Source organism: Oryctolagus cuniculus, chromosome X (assembly GCF_051225735.1).
Source record: "Oryctolagus cuniculus isolate XC-2025 breed Fujian yellow rabbit chromosome X, ASM5122573v1, whole genome shotgun sequence".
Lineage (NCBI taxonomy): Eukaryota > Metazoa > Chordata > Mammalia > Lagomorpha > Leporidae > Oryctolagus > Oryctolagus cuniculus.
Window position 1 is genome coordinate 37,754,849 of NC_142888.1, and position 14,526 is coordinate 37,769,374.

A 14,526-nucleotide genomic window follows, 5' to 3' on the forward strand; every position below is an offset into this window, starting at 1 on the left:
ATCTGACCTGGATTGATCAAAATCTCCATTCGTAAAAATTTAGAATTAGAGATAACAGCTTTTTTTCTAAGTAGAAATCTTGGAAGCTGTCAGCAGTTTTCCCGCTAAGAGGGATAAGACTAAAAGACATTTGTCAGCATTGTGGCACAGCAGCTTAAGCCGCTTGAGACGCCAGCCTCCCATATGCTAGTTCATGTCCTGGCTGCTCCACTTCCAAGCCAGCTCCCTGCTGATGCACCTGGAAGGGCCGCTGAAGAAGGCCCACGTGCTTGGGCCCCTGTGCTGTAGCTCTGGGCTCCCGGCTCCAACCTGGCCCACCTCTGGCTGTTGCAGCCATGTGGGGAGTGAACCAGCCTTTAAAATAAATAAATACTTTTTTAGAAAGATGCTGGTCAGTAGAAAGAGAAGTAAAATGCAGACCCTCAGAGAAGAGCAGAGATGAGAGGTAGGACGTCTCTGTTGTTGGGACCTGTCTTCAAGTCCCAGGTTCCAGAACAGTCTCCTTTTCCCCATTTATTTGAGAAGCAGAGAGAAACAGAGACAGAGAGCTGCCATCCACTGCTTCACTCCCCAAATGGCTGCAACAGCTGGGGCTGGGCCAAGCTGAAGCTGGGGAGCCAGGAACTCAATCCAGGCCCCCATACCAGTGGCAGGAACCCAACTGCTTGAGCTGTCGCCTGCTGCCTCCAAGGGTGGGTGCACATTAGCCAGAAGCTGGAACTGGGAGCAGATCCAGAACTCCAACCCAGGCACTCCAATACTGGATGCAGACATCCCAAGTGGTGTCTTAACCTCTATATTCAAATGCCTGCTTCCCAGATCATTATTATTAAAATGTTTATGTATTTGAAAGGCAGAGAGATGGGTCTCCAATCTGTTGGTTGAGTCCCCAAATACCCGCAACAGCCAGAGGTGGGCCAGACCTAAGCCAGGATCCAGAAACTCAAGTTGGATCTTCCACATGAATAGCAGGGACTCAGCCACTCACCTGCCCCTCGCCCTAGCATGCACATTAGCAGGAAGCTGGAATCAGGGGCAAAGCTGGGAAAGACTCCAGTGTGATATGTAGGTAGCTCAAACAGCACCCTAACCACTGTGCCAAATGCCAACTCAGATCATTGTTGAGGCATTTTCGTCCTTGATTTTTGTCCTTATTAAAGTGTTTTTAATAGAGAGTTGGGTTAGAAGTGACTTATGTAAAAGAACGTCAATTAATTCTAGAACTGCTACTGAAAATGGGAGGAGGCCAATTACAGACCTGAAAATGTGGAGCTAACAGAGGTGGGAGATCTCCCGAACTAGCTGATGGGAAGGAGGTTGGCGTTCTGGATTATTTGGCCACGAAGCAGTCACTTATTGCTCTTAGGACTCAAAACAGAGCAGCCGTTCTGCTTGTATCAAGCGATCTACAATTGCTGGGGGCCAGAGAGACAGGGACCTTGCTCACTGACTGCAGAACTCTCCGTATCACTTTAAAGGTTTCTCTGATTAGGAAACCGGAATCCAGGCAACTTGTGTCGCTCCCCGTCTTCGTGGAGGAACGACACAGGACCCTGCGCTGTTCTTTCGTCTGCTCGGCCCTCCCCGGGTTTGCTGCTGGTTCTTCCCGGGTTGGCTACTATCCCTTCCACCTCCGTGGAAGGGCGGTTCCCCCTGCCACTTTCCCCACTTCCGCGGGGGAGCGGCACACCGCCGGCCGGCTCTCTCGGGGGCTGCACAGGTGTTCCTTCAGATAGATGTTCCCCTTAGATGTTCCTGGTGCATGTTGTCTCTCGCCTCCTTTATAGTCCTCTTCCACCAATCCCAACTCTGCTACCCACACGCCGAGTACGCTGCTCTCCTCCAATCAGGAGTAAGTCCTACAGTTTATTGGTTGAACTGGAGGCAGCTGTGTAGAAGCTGTTTCCCTTCTCAGCGCCATATTGTGGGAGAGCAGATGCATAGAATAAGTCTTAATTCCAGTAACTTAGTCTAGTCCGGGTTGCTCCCCACAACTTGGATGGGATTCTGTGTATATGCCTCTAAGTTCTCCTGTTCTCCAGTCCCTCCCTCGCCAACTGTGATGATGTCTCCTGTAAATGCATTCAATTGATCTGTAAAGAAAACACAAGTGGAACATTCCCAGGACAGGTCAGCAAAAAAAAGCTTCCCAACCTTGAACTCAGCCTATTATTTCCTATGGGATGTCTGAACCAGAGACTCTTCGTTAAGTAGAAAGGTGGGAAGCCATCAGCAGTCAGTTTCCCATTAGAGAGAAATGTAAAACGCCAGGGAGAATGAGCAGAGTCCTTAGGTCGGTGCTATGAAATAGAAGCTGTGGGCTGGCATTGTGGTGCTGCAGGATCAGCTGCTGCCTGCGATGCCTGCACCCCAAATGAGTGCTGGTTCGAGTCCCAGCTGTTCCACTTCTGATCCTGCAATCCTTGATGATGTGCTTGGAAAAGCAGTGGAGGATGACCCAAGTACCTGTGTGGCAGAGGTCTCTATCTTTTAATTAAACTTGTTTCTAACTGACATGATTAAAGCTATGGTAAAAGCCTTCTCAAGGTCAGAAAAAGAAAAAAGGAGGCACCTGTCCTGGGAATGAAATGTGGTTGTTATGTGCTTGCCTATGACTGCTTCCACTGTAGTTACTATCTGCTTAGATGTAGCAAATTCAGGTTCTGCTTGCTCTAATCCTTGCCAGACAGCAGACAGCTCAGTATGTGTGTAAAAATTGTATCAATCCTGTGGGCACCATGTAACATGAGACTATCCAATCAAATGTATACATGTAACCATATAAGGGAGACAAAGAAACTAAAACCACTTATAAGGAAAAACCTTTCTTTCTTGGGGGGAGGGGCTCAGGATTTTGGATAAGACATTCCATCTGAGCCTTATGCTGACATAATAAAAGACTACTTCCTATTAAAAGGCCTTGGTGTCTTGTCTCCATACACGAATCCTGCTACTTTTGCGCCCCTGCCACCTCCATGGGAGACCCAGGTGGAGTTCCAGGCACATCAGCAGGGATGTGGCTGTTGCGGCCATCGGAGAGTGAACCAGTTGATGGAAGATCTCTCTCTTTTCTTCCCCTTTTTCTGTGTAACTCTGCCTTTCAAATAAACAATTTTTTTTTTTGACAGGCAGAGTGGACAGTGAGAGAGAGAGAGAGAAAGGTCTTCCTTTGCCATTGGTTCACCCTCCAATGGCCGCCACGGCCAGTGCATCATGCTGATCCGAAGCCAGGAGCCAGGTGCTTCTCCTGGTCTCCCATGCGGGTGCAGGGCCCAAGCACTTGGGCCATCCTCCACTGCACTCCCAGGCCATAGCAGAGAGCTGGCCTGGAAGAGGAGCAACCGGGACAGAATCCGGTGCCCCGACTGGGACTAGAACCCGGTGTGCCGCGCCGCAAGGTGGAAGATTAGCCTAGTGAGCCGCGGCGCCGTCCAAAAATAAACAAACCTTTAAATATTTATTTTATTTATCTGAAAGGCAGAGTTACAGAGAGAGGTAGAGACAGAGATCTTCCATCCACTGGTTCACTCCCCAGATGGCCACAACAGCCTGGAGCTCACCCAATCTGAAATCAAGAGCTTCCTCCAGGTCTCCCACGTGTTTGCAGGGGCCCAAGCACTTCAGCCATCTTCTGCTGCTTTCCCAGGTTATCAGCAGGCAGCTGGATCAGAAGTGGTGCAGCTGGCCAGGGCTTTAACCTGCTGTGCCACAGCACAGGCGCCCTAAAATAAATCTTAAAACAAACAAACAGAAGCTTCAACAGGTTGATCCAGACTATTTCCTTGAGCAGGTCTGAAGATTCAAAGAGCATAACAATGAGATTCTTGGCATTTGTTTTTAGCATTCTGAGGCCCTGCAAATGAAACTAACAGGCAGTCCAGTAATGTTTTAAGGACATTATATAACTAGGTGTGGGGAGCAACTCGGACTGGACTGAGTTACTGGAATTAAGACTTATTCTATGCATCTGCTCTCCCACAATATGGCGCTGGGAGAGGAGAAAACAGCTTCTACGCAGCTGCCTCTTGCCAACTTGAGTGATGACCTCCAGGAGCTGATCCTGCTCCTGATTGGAGGAGAGCAGCGTACTCGGCGTGTGGGCAGCCGAGTTGGGATTGGCGTAAGAGGACTATAAAGGAGGAGAGAGACAACATGCACCAGGAACATCTAAGGGGAACATCTGAGGGAACACCTGTGCAGCCCCCGAGAGAGCTGGCCGGCGGTGTGCTGCTCCCCCGCGGAAGTGGGGAAAAGTGGCAGGGGGAACCGCCCTTCCACGGAGGTGGAAGGGTCGGTAGCCAACCCGGGAAGAACCAGCAGAAAACCCAGGGAGGGCCGAGCAGACAAAAGAACAGCGCAGGGTCCTGTGTCGTTCCTCCATGAAGAGGGGGAGCGACACTAGGAAATAAAATTTGGTAAATAGAAACTATCACTGATCAACAAGAGCAGTGATTCTCAAAATTATGTCCCTGGGCAAACACATCATTGTGGAAGGTTTCCCCAGGGCACTGGGAAAGTCTCAAAGCCAAGGGCAGTGTAGGGTCACCACCTCTGCCTGGAAATGCAAATAGCCTGCCTCGAAAATCTGTTGGGTCGTTGGGAAAACTCATCCTAACTAAGAAAGTACTGCAGTTACTAGTAGGCTGTTTCCATTGTAGTGCCTCTCATAGTGTGTTCAATAATTCTGATCCTGCTCACTATTTCGGTTAATAATTAATTGCCGGTAACACTGACACTCATCATCTGTGAGCTTAATATTTGAAATCTAAATCCTCATGCCTTATCCTAGACCTACAAGATCAGAAACTTCGGAGGTGGGGCTAAGAAATACCTGGTTTAAGTATTGTCAAAGATAAAGAAAGTTGGGCATTAGGAGCCAGTGCTGTGGTGCAGCAGGTTAAGTGGCCACCTGCAATGCCAGCATCCCATATGAGCACTGGTTCAAATCCAGGCTGCTCCACTTCCAATCCAGCTTCATGTCAATGCACCTGTGAAAGCAGCAGAAGATGGCCCAAGTGTTTGGGCCCCTGCACCCGTGTGGGGGACCCAGGTGAGGCTCCTGGCTTAGACTTGGCCATTTGGGGAGTGAACCAACAGATGCAAAATCTCCGTCTTTGTCTCTCCTTCTCTCTAACTCTTCCTTTCAAATAAAAATAAGTAAATCTTAAAAAAAAAAGTTGAACATTAGTTAAAGCGAAGTGGTGAAAATGGATTTTATTCAGTAACTACTGATGGTAGGGGCAAGAGCTGAGCTTCCTTCTGATTTCTGCAGAGGAGATGTCATTTTAAAGGTGGGATGAAGGAGTAGGGGCAGGAGAGGGAGCAGGGGCTTAGTACAGTCGGAGAAATGAATGCTTACAGAGGGCTGGCCGGTGTCAATGCAATGAGGCCCTCTGTGTTTGCTGACTGACGATTAATACCGAAGTTAGATTTCTGTTCTCCCAGACGCTGGGAGACAGAGCCCCTATAAAAAAATGGCCTTCAGGTCTTGGTGAAAGACATACCTGAGTTATAAGAGATACAAATATGCACATGTCGAAGGGACAGAGGAAGGATTCACACTTGTAAGCTCTTTGTAGTATAAATGCTCTATGGGAGGTCTGGGGCCTATTATCAGGTGATAGATTAAAAAAAAAAACTAGAATGTCTTTTGACAGCCCTAAGGTTTTCAAGACATTTTCAAGGAATTCACGGGTGTTTACAGCCTAAGGGTTTGCCTTTAGGCTACTGGAAGCAGTGCTAGTTCAGTGAGGTCTCTTAGTGCAGAAGTTTGAAAGGAGTATACCTTGGGGGCCAGCATTGAGGTGTACAAATGCCAAATCAGGTTAAGCCGTTGCCTGCAGCACCAGCATCCAATATGGCAGTGCCAGGTGGAGTCTCAGCTGCTCTGCTTCCAATCCAGCTCCCTGCTAATGTGCCTGGGAAAGCAGTGGAGGATGGCCCAGTGTTTCCACCCTTGCTACCCATGTGGGAGATCAAAATGGAGTTCCTGGCTCCTGGCTGAAGCCCAGTAGAGGGCATTGGGGCCCTTTGGGGATTGAAACCACAGATTGAACCTGTCTTTCTCTCTAACTCTGCCTTTCAAATAAATACAACATTAAAAAAAAAGTGTACCTGCCAAATATTTATGGATGGGTCTCATCCGTCAAGTGATTCTAACACACTCCCAATTTTGAGAATTAGTGCTCTTTTTCTATATATCCCAGACCCAGCCAGACTGGTTAAGCAAGGAAGTGTGTAAATAAGTTCACTCCCAGGAGTTTTCTATGCCCATAATTTATTTCCTTTAGTCCGATCCAGGTGGAAACAGCATATGCTTGAACCTGCCAGCTGGTAAGAGGTGACCTCTCATTTCCTACAAGGGGATTGTGATTGTGGCGATCTAATTGTTTCCCCCTGGTGGACATGATATCTCCTAGTAGCAGTTGACTTTATCAGAGGTTGCAGGATCAAAAGGAGTGATATTTAGATTGTCATTGAACTAGAGGAGAAAAAAGCATGTTCATGCCACTGTTTCTGGCTGCAGTAGTTGCTATGGCTTGCAGTTGTCCATGGATTATGTTAGGCATGGACGTGTTTGGAACTGTAACTATGGGGGAAATAGCATATGTGTCTATGGGGCAGCCAAGAGGAAGACTATAGGTAAACATCTATTGGGTCATCTTGATGTAGGCAGGCAGATAGGATAAATTTGATTAGGTTTGTGAGCTGGAAGACCACGCCCCCTGTGTGATCTCATGCCCCTACCTGACCCCACCTGTACGCCCACCTGCGAACCAGACTACATAACCATTCCCCTTTGGAAGTGGATAAAAGGCCTGGAACACGGTGGGCCCCTCCCTTGTTGCCCCGCGCCTTTGGGGTACATGGCCTTCAGGCCACCTGCTCTCTGCTTTCCTGCCTGCATGCTTGCTCTATGTGGCTTCTGGCCTGCTCTCTGCTTGGTGTGGAGCCAACGAAGCTTCTAGACCTCTCTTTCTCCCCTAAATAAAGCCTTCACTTTCCTGCACATTTCTCTTACTGAATAAAATCCTTAAAAACTTACCATGTTGTCTGGTCTATTTGAGCCAGCATTCAGAATTCTCTGAATAAGTGAAAGAGCCCACAGGCTTATTGATATTGAAAATTATTAATAACCAGTCTGATATCAGTCTCTGCGGCACCCCTTTCCTATCACCTTCTCCACCTTATCTCATGGTTGCAGAAGGAGCCATCTCTTAGGTACCTTCCCAGAGAATCTGGGATTTTTTTAGAAAGCTTTTATTTAATAAATACAAATATCATAGATACAGCTTTTGGAATATAGTAGCTCTTCCCTCCATACCTGCCCTCCCACCCCCACTCCCGCCCCACCTTCTACTCCCTCTCCCATCCCATTCTTCATTAAGATTCATTTTTAATTATCTTTATATACAGAAGATCAACTCTATGCTAAGTAAAGTTTCACAGTTTGCACCCACACAGACACACAAAGTATAAAGTACTGTTTGAAGACTATTTTTACTGTTAATTCTCATAGTACAACTCATTAAGAACAGAGATCCCACATGGGGAGCAAGTGCACAGTGACTCGTGTTGTTGATTTAACAATTGACACTCTTATTTATGACATCAGTAATCACCCGAGGCTCTTGTCATGAGCTGCCAAGGCTATGGAAGCCTCTTGAGTCCACAAACTCTGACATTATTTAGACAAGGCCGTAATCAAAGTGTAAGTTCTCTCCTCCCTTCAGAGAAAGGTACCTCCTTCTTTGATGGCCCGTTCTTTCCACCGGGATCTCACAGAGATCCTTCATGTAGGTCATTTTTTGCCACAGTGTCTTGGCTTTCCATACCTGAAATGCTTTCATGGGCTTTTTAGCCAGATCTGAATGCCTTAAGGGCTGGGGGAATCTGGGATTGAGTTTGAACAGGAGAGATGCAAAACTCCTGGCTGCATCGAGTCACCTGGTTCATTTCTTCCTATGACCCATCTGCATTACCCCCGGATTAGGTGATGCACCCCCGTCTTTATACAGGCCCATTGCTGCTTAAAGCTTGTGTAAATTGGATTTGTATTCCTTAAACACAAGAGTCCTAAGAGTACAGGAGAAACATTATGCTGGCCGTGAGCCACAGACAAAATACACAAGAGGCCAAAGCCCTGAAGGCAGAAAGGGGGTGGTGGATGTAGAATCGTGGTTTAAAGTGAGTGCTTTGCAGCCAGTATGTGCGTTGCAATTGCACAACCAGTTCAACGCCTTCTTAGCTCTATAAGTTGAACAATTTGCTTAACATTTTGAACTCTTACTGTATCTGTGACATAGGGACTCACCATTTATTCAATAGATTTATTTAATACCTACCATGTGCTGGGAATAAAGCTGGGCCCCAGAAGAAAATCTGTTTTAAGATAGTCGGTGGGGGGGCGGTGCTGTGGCACAGCGGGTTAAAGCCCTGGCCTGAAGCGCTGGCATCCCATATGGGCACTGGTTCTACTCCCGGCTGCTCCTCTTCTGATCCAGCTCTCCGCTATGGCCTGGGAGGGCAGTGGAGAATAGCCCAGGTCCTTGGGCCCCTGCACCCACATGGGAGACCCAGGGGAAGCTCCTGGCTTCGGATCAGTGCAGCTCCAGCCATTGTGGCCTTCTGGGGAATGAACCAATGGATGGAGGACATCTCTCTCTGTCTCTGCCTTTCTCTGTAACTCTGTCTTTCAAATAAATAAAATAAATCTTAAAAAAAAAAAAGACAGTCAAGGGGCCAGAATTGTGGCATAGCAGGTAAAGCTGCCACCTGCCATGCCAGCATCCTCCTCTTCTGATCCAGCTCTCTGCTGTGGCCTGGGAAAGCAGTAGAAGGTGGCCCCACACCCGCATGGGAGACCGGGAAGAAGCTCCTGGCTCCTGGCTTCGGATCGGCGCAGCTGCAGCCATCTGGGGAGTGAACCAGAAGACAGAGACCTCTTTCTGTCTGTAACTGTACCTCTCAATAAAATAAATAACTCTTAAAAAAAAAAAGACAGTCAAGGAGCTTAGAAGGGAGACAATGGTACTTACCTCAGAAGCTTGTAAAGATGAAATAACATTGCAAAGCATTAGCATAAGAAGTAGCATAATATGCACCTAATAAACATGAACCCCAATGAAGGGAGGAGAGAAGCACCAAGCGCTGTATGGAAAGTTCACAACAGACCCAACCCTCTGCTAGCTTTCACCTAAGTGGTAACTAACTACTCAGTTTCTGCAAGGGCTCACACAGCTTTCCTTGTTGCCCAAACCCTTGGGGCCTGCTTGAGAGGCTAAAAGCTCATAAAGCCATTAGGAAATAATTCATGAGATAGTCTAATGACGCCACCATATTGCTTGTGTTTCTGGCATCAGCAACTGGCTGATGACAGGGAGCTCATTTGATTAGTAAAGGAAATGACAGTGGTTTTCAACCCTAGTCACTCATCAATATCACCTGGGGAGTTTTTAAACCAATAATGATTGTAGGCACAGGACCCAGACACTATTTTTTTTTTAAAGATTCATTCACTTATTTGAAAGTCAGAGTTACACAGAGTGGAGAGGCAGAGGGAAAGAGAGGTTTTTCATTCGCTGCTTCACTCCGTAGTTGGCCACAATGGCCAGGAGCCAAGAGTTTCTTCAGGGTTTCCCACATGAGTACAGGGGCCCAAGGCCCCGGGCCATCTTCCACTGCTTTCCCAGACCACTGCAGAGAGCTGGATCAGAAGTGGAGCAGCCGGGACTCGAACCGGCACCCATATGGGATGCCGGCACTGCAGGCAGTGGCTTTCAGACACTATTTTTGTTTTTGTTTTTAATTGTGACAAAATACATGCAATCTAACATTTGCCATCTTCAACATTTGAAGTGTGTAATTCAGTAGTGCTAAGAATATTCATACAAAACCCTCATCTGTAAAAATTATTCCCCAAGTGTTTGTAATATGCAATCAGGCTTGAGACCTGCTGAGCTGGAATGGAGAAAAGCATATAAATATTGGTTAAGTTCCTGAGCTGATTGTCATTTGTAACATGTAACATATGTGCTAGTCCTTTCCAATTCCAACATTTGGAAATAGTCTTATCTCCCTGTATCCCATCATCAATGCTATAGTCACTCTGGTCCTGAGGCCCACCTTTTCCCTCAACTATTTCAGCTCATTCTAATCCCTTCAGTTAATGATGCTGAGTACTTTGAATTAAAGATTATCAGGAGGCCTCAGAAGCAAAGTATCGCTGATGTTTGCCCTCCTGTCTGCCACCCCCTTTCTACTCTGAAGCCAGAAATTTCTTGAAACTAGAAGCCCTCTCCTCCAAAGCAAGCCATAAAATTTAGAAAGGTCATGGTCTCCCTTCTCTTTCCTAATTTGAAGACCCAGGGAGGTCCTGCCCTGTACCCAGGGGGAAGGAGAGCTACACAGAAAGGTCTAGAATCTGAACAGGGATGGGCATTTGGCATAGTGGCTGTGACACCACTTCAGATTTCAGTTTGCTTCGAATCCACCATGGGAGGTAGCAGGAGACGGCTCAAGCACTTGGGCCCCTGCCACTTACATGAGACACAAGGATTGAGTTCCCGGCTCCTGGCTGTGTGGCATTTGGAGAATGATCCAGTGGATGGAAGATCTATGTCTGTGTTTCTCTAGCTCTCAAATTATAAATATATACATACAGGCCTTGCTGGGTTTCCCCTCCTCAGTCTATTACCATTACATCCTACTCTTTTGTCCAATCGCATTTCTACAAAGGTGCCCTTTCTTCATTAAACCTAAGCATACAAGTATACAGGTTTCCCTGGGTCTTGAGGTTTTCATTCCTGAAGGCTCCTGTGTCACAGAAAACATTGATTAGCTCTGTTATGCCTATTCTGTCTTTTGTTATAGGGGTGTTGATTGTGACCCTCCTGATGGCTGAAGAAAGGCAACACACCTTTCTGCCCCTATGGTTTCCGATGCCCAATGTGTAGTGGCTGAGCCAGCTGACTCATTTTGGAACCTGCAGATGGCATCCTGGGGCAATTCAGCCAAATATGGCAAAGAAAAGATCAGGTTTTTTTGTTTGTTTCTTTTCTTTGACCACAGCCAGTTTTCCCAGATATCTGCCTGTAACACCCAAGCTAAGAATGGAGTGTAAAATTGTTCTTTCTCCTTTCCTTTCCAAATTCAGATTAGCAGGAGAAAATAATTTAAATTAGTTTGGGGGAGTAGGAACTGCGATGTGTGTGTGTATGTGTGTGTGTGTGCGTGCGTGTGTGTGTTGGTGGAAGTGCTCTTATTTTCTGAGCCCCTCTGTCCCAGAGGTGGTCCTCTGTTCTCCTTTGTATCAGTATTCTCAGCTGTTTGTCAGAAAGATGAGACACATAGGATAAGAATACAGGTAGAGATCCTAGTAAGCCTGTTGTTTGAGCCTACTTCACGGACCGGTGAGTTTACAGTTTTCACCAGACCATCTGTTCAGACAAACTTTGCGGTGGGTTCTGGAGACAAAAACCAGAGGAGGTTCTTTCATCCTGTTTTGTGTCCAGAGAGTTTGCCTTTGTGATCAGTGAGGATGCTTTATCTAGTCGCTGCCACCAGGGGGCGCAAGTGTCTGGTAACCAACCAGTCACATAGGCTGGCAATCCATATATTCTTTGACCATCCCAGCTCTCATAGGAGTTTGGCTTATTAAGAGCTCTCAGTCCATGAGGGACTTTTTTCTTTTAAAAGATTGATTTATGTATTTGAAACACAAAAGTTACAGAGAGAGAGAGAGAGAAAGAGAAAGAGGCAGAGAGAGAGAAAGAGAGAGTCTTTCATCTGCTAGTTTACTTCCCAAATGGCTACAATGGCCAGGGCTGGGCCAGGCCAAAGCCAGGAGCCAGGAGTTTCTTCTGAGTCTCCCAAATGGGTGCAGGGGTGCAGGGGCTCAAGCACTTGGGCCATCTTCCACTGCTTTCCCAGGCCATCAGCAGGGAGCTGGTTTGGAAGAGGAGCAGTTGGGACTTGAACTTGCGCCCATATGGGATGCCAGCACTGCAGGCGGCAGCTTAACCTGTTACACCACACAGCCAGTTCCCATAAGGGACTTTTGTCATCTCAACCTTTGTGGCTTGGCTTTGTGTTGGGATACCCTCATCCCAGTAGCGCACGCTCAGTGTCACAAATTAGCAGGTCTATGACTTGGAGGAGGTGGGGTGCATTTTGTCTTCTGTAGGGGACCAGAGAAAACTTTGACACAAACTATCTGTAATCCTCTGCAGCAAGGAAGTTCTCCATTTCCTTTGTCTATCTTTGAAAAACGCTTTTTGGATTGTGGATTGAATCTTCTGTGCTCACTCTGAGAACACCACTTGTGCCCCTGGGATTATAGGTTTGAGTTACGTTTGGAATAAATTGGCTATCATTTATAAAAATAAACTTGAATTGTGACCCTTGGTCTTGGGGTCACTTTTACTCATGCTCTTCTTCCTATGGACAGCTCTTCTTTTTCCGTTTGTCCCATTTTGTGTCCTAAACACCTGTCTGGGGTAAGCAGATTATCAGGCCTGTGTTTGCACGTGGCTAACTGAAAGGCTGGGGGCCTGCAAGACATAGCCAGGCAGAAATGGGGGTGTGTGCCTCATTTGCAGCTAGCAAAGCACCTATCATCCTGGCTCAAGGAGTTGTGTACAGGTAAGGCTGCCACTATTCCATACGGGAGCTGGTTCAAGTCCCGGCCGCTCCACTTCCGATCCAGCTCTCTGCTATGGCCTGGGAAAGCAGTAGAAGATGGCTAAAGTCCTTGGGCCCCTGCACCTGCATGAGAGACCTGGAAGAAGCTCCTGGCTCCTGGCTTAGGATCAGCTCAGCTCTGGCCATTGCAGTCATCTGGGGAGTGAACCAGTGGATGGAAGACCTCTCTCTCTCTCTCTCTCTGTAACTCTGCCTTTCAAATAAATACATTTTTTTTTAAAAAGAGCTCTATGGTCAAATGTTGGCTACATTGGAAGTGGATATTTAGGCTCTATTTTTAAGGCCCACTATTCCATTGGATCCTGCTTCTCCTCTGAGAACTTCTCAGCTGAAAGCCCTGGGCCTGTTTTCTTTCATATGGGCATGGCTCTTGCTATGGAAAATGTGATTGTAAATGTGATTGTTTTGGGGAAACTTACGATCCCCCCCAAAACTGGCTCCTTTCAGACCTGTTCTTTCCATTTACCTCTGCTCCTCCTTCGTCTTTTGCCACCTTCTATGGTCCATCCATTTCCCTTGAGTCTTTGCTGTGTTCCCCTGCGAGCCCCTACCTTGTCCATTTGGTTGTCAATAGATTGAAAAATCACTAGGCTGGCGCCGCGGCTCACTAGGCTAATCCTCTGCCTTACAGCGCCGGCACACTGGGTTCTAGCCAGATTCTGTCCTGGTTGCCCCTCTTCCAGGCCAGCTCTCTGCTGTGGCCAGGGAGTGCAGTGGAGGATGGCCCAAGAGCTTGGGCCCTGCACCCCATGGGAGACCAGGAGAAGCACCTGGCTCCTGCCATCGGATCAGCACGGTGCGCCGGCCGCAGTGGCCATTGGAGGGTGAACCAACAGCAAAGGAAGACCTTTCTCTCTGTCTCTCTCTCTCTCACTGTCCACTCTGCCTGTCAAAAAAAAAAAATCACTATGAGGAAACCTCTGAGGTAAGGTTTCAGGTCTTTAAGGCCAAACTATAGTTAGGCTTCTGAAGCTCATCCAAGAACTCTCCGAATACCTCCTTGTAAAACTCCATAGTGAGTTCCTATCATTTTATGTTTATTTTGAATCCCTTTCTGTACCTCACTGGACACGCCCCCATCTCTGTTTTGGAAACATTTGGCGTTCTTTCTCTGTCCCTTTGAGCTGTACATTGCCCACCTTGTCTTCTCTAGGACTTGATACAGTTAACTTTCAGAAATGCAAATCTCAGGGAAATGACCATTATTAAAAAAGAAAGACCAGAGAGGGAGGGGCCGTGTCTACCTTTTAGTTTCTTTGCTTTTGTAGTATTTTTTAAAAAGATTATTTATTTGAAAGTCAGAGTTACACAGAGAGAGAGAGAGAGAGAGAGAGAGAGAGAGAGAAAGAAAGAGAGAGAAAGGTCTTCCATCCGCTGGTTCACTCCCCAGGTGGCCACAATGGCTGGAGCTGGTCCGATCCAAAGCCAGGAACCAGGAACTTCTTCCGGGGCTCCCACGCTGGTGCAGGAGCCCAAAGACTTGGGCCATCTTCGGCCGCTTTCCCAAGCCACAGTAGAGAGATGGATCAGAAGTGGAGCAGCTGGATCTCAAACCAGCGCCCACATGGGATGCCGGCACTGCAGGCGGTGGCTTTACCCGCTATGCCACAATGCCGGCCCCATTGTTTTTGTAATATTTTTGATATTTGTCTGATTTGTCAACAACCAAAGAAAGAATACTTAGAGATTGTGGCTAAGTTTATTTAGTGTCTCAACATTTTCATGAGCAATTCAAGCATAATTGTTGAGAATACATGAATTGAACCAGATATAAGTGGGATAACATTTTATAGATGAACTTTTTAATAATATTTAAGTATAGAA